The sequence below is a fragment of the Coturnix japonica genome, chromosome 2, assembly GCF_001577835.2.
Source record: "Coturnix japonica isolate 7356 chromosome 2, Coturnix japonica 2.1, whole genome shotgun sequence".
NCBI lineage: Eukaryota > Metazoa > Chordata > Aves > Galliformes > Phasianidae > Coturnix > Coturnix japonica.
In genome coordinates, this window is record NC_029517.1 from 130,480,828 (window position 1) to 130,483,401 (window position 2,574).

General features: G+C 39.9%; 1 long non-coding RNA gene across 1 annotated transcript; it reads left to right on the top strand.

Annotated features, from left to right (window-relative positions):
* The first annotated feature begins 372 nt into the window (after nt 1-372).
* LOC107310581 lies at nt 373-1,668 on the top strand. The gene is made up of 3 exons (XR_001553645.2): nt 373-698; nt 1,285-1,349; nt 1,428-1,668. It is a non-coding gene; the product is annotated as an uncharacterized LOC107310581 (long non-coding RNA).
* Nucleotides 1,669-2,574: the final 906 nt, after the last annotated feature.

Sequence of the window (2,574 nt, forward strand, 5' to 3'; positions counted from 1 at the left end):
CAAGGTCTCACCTCATACACTAAAGCACCCAGATTCATCAACAATTTCAAAAAATCATCTGGACCTAAAATAAATAGGCTTTAAAATAAGAAGATGAGAATGAAACAAAAGCAACTATAAAAAGCCTGGCAAAGAAATCTGCACTCAGGTATTGTCTTCCTTCCAAGTGTGTGTCTGCATGGATGTTTTTCTTTTGTTGTGTTTTTTTTTTCCCCTCTGATCTGATTCTCAGCACTTAGGAACGCTGCCAGCAGCCAAAGAGCACCCTCGTTTCACATGCTTACCTTGAACTTTATTTGATAGTGCCTAAAATATTACATAATTTGATTGGACTAGGAGGAGTGCACTGCAGCATTGCATCATTACCTGAATTTAGTTGACCTCTAGGGAAAATGCACTTCTGACATCTCGATCAATCCAGCCTTGCAATTTTAGCTCTGGCATGAGAGAAACCAAGGGAAGCTCCAATGCCACAGCACAGGCTGAGCTCTCACACAGAATCTGTCCCCTGAGAGAAGATGGATGGATTCTGACCTGCTTGTGTGATTTCTGCAGCAGCCTTGTTTTCCACAAGGTGACCGGTCCCAGCATAGGAGAGAGATGCAAATGCAGCAGCCAAGCAGCATGGGGAGAGACACACAGGAAGAGAATGGAGGAGGAATAGGAGGATGATGGTGCACGAAGCCATTTTTAAACAGGTGAGAAACTTTTTCTATTTATACATGTATATATTTCCCTCAGACTCTGAAACACCTTTTATTTATCAATATATATAGGAGATACATTGGAAGGGAAATATTTATTCCATATGGTAATAAGCCTAAAGCAGGCTCTTAATACATGCAAATAAAGCTTGTTTTTCCATGGCTTACAGCAACAATGTCATAGTTAAGGCCTCCGGAAATATGCACTGATCCTGACCCCTTCCCAACCATACTAGCCAGGGGTCTCAGCACAAGGGAAACACTTTTTGGTCTATGGATGGGGGGAGACAAAACAATCACTGACAAAAATAACTGTCGTTTTCCCATGTGTGTGCCTGTGTTGAAGTCCCTCTCCGAATCTGAGGGGTGGTCTTAGCATTGGTGCTTAAGCCTTGCCAACAAAAGCTGCCTTCACAAATTGCTAGTGGAGGAGAGTTCTTGAGACAGACCTGTGCTGGGTTTGCTTTGGTTTGGGCTTTCAGGATGGGTTTCTTTTTTGTCTCCTACAATCTAATTCTTTACACTTGTTTTCTTGTAACAAGGTGTTTATTTATTTAGGACATGATCTTATATTTATTAGGACAAGACTTCACAGAGAAGTGTGATTCAGTGGAGCAGGCTGAAATGAGTGAAGAGCAGAGAAGGGTAAAAGATCATTTCAGTTTCTCATTTTATGAGTGAGGAGATCCTATGGGAACATCACAGCCATTCATGTCTTTCCAGAGCAAGACTTCCACTGTGTCACCTGCAGAGCCTCCATGGGTTGCAAGACTCCAAAGAGCTGCAACATGAAGTTTCATGGCATCCTGAACTTACTGTGGGTCAAAGCTCACATAAGAAGATTTGCTCAGCTATTGGCTCCAAATGAACCCTCATTGGAATGGGCTGGATGGAGAAGGAACTTCGAGGAATTGCCCAAGAAATCTGAAATGATGGTTTTGAAAATAAATGTGGTGAAATATTCCTTGAAAATTGCCTGTTGGAGGGTTAAGTTCTAACTGATCATTTAAAAAGTATTTTGAAATTAGTTTTTGCAAAGCATCATAGGCCAACAGCACAAGCCACAGTGTTTTATAATTAAAAATTCTACTTATCCAGGTGCATGTGTCTGTAAGATGCTTATAGAAGCAATTAATTATTTACTGAACCTGTAGCTGTATATGATGAAAAATTCATAGAAAGTGTAACCATAAAAAGACTATGCTAAAAAACACTTCAGGAGATGAATTAAACAGAAAACTAAAAGCACTGCATTTCAGGCTGTGTAAGCATCTTTTCACCCACCAGCTCATGGTGAAGAATGGAAAAGATCTTTTATCCTATCAGTCAAGATAAAAGTTTAGAGTTTGCCATCAAAGAGAGAAGAACCCCATCTCTCTGGGAGCATTTTCTTGTTGGCATTAAATAACTTTGTAAAGAGCAGTCAACTTAGGGAACCTTTAAAATTATTTACAGATCCTTCAGTATAGCCAGTAACATCCCAGTACAGTGTTGTGAAATAACTGTCTCTAGCAAAGTGTCTTGTTTTCACACAGCACTCTCAGGTATCCCCACATTGTGGTATGTGAAGTTATTTCACTGATCCTCTATGGCACCATTAAACCATCTGAGTTCCCATGTAACAGCTTAAAGGGACTGTTTTGTTGTATATAATTCCAAATCAACAGCAGTTAACAGTTGCATTAATTTTTGGATTTACTAAGCAAAAGTAGATGAACCCACAGCAGGAAGGTTGGGATTAGATGAGCGGTATTCTCCCTTCCAGCCCAATCCATTCTATGATTCTAAAGAAAAAGGCTCCTTTTTTTTTCCTTAAGAAGTGGTGTGCTATCAATTCCTCTCTACAATAACCTTGTTATTGACTGTCTTC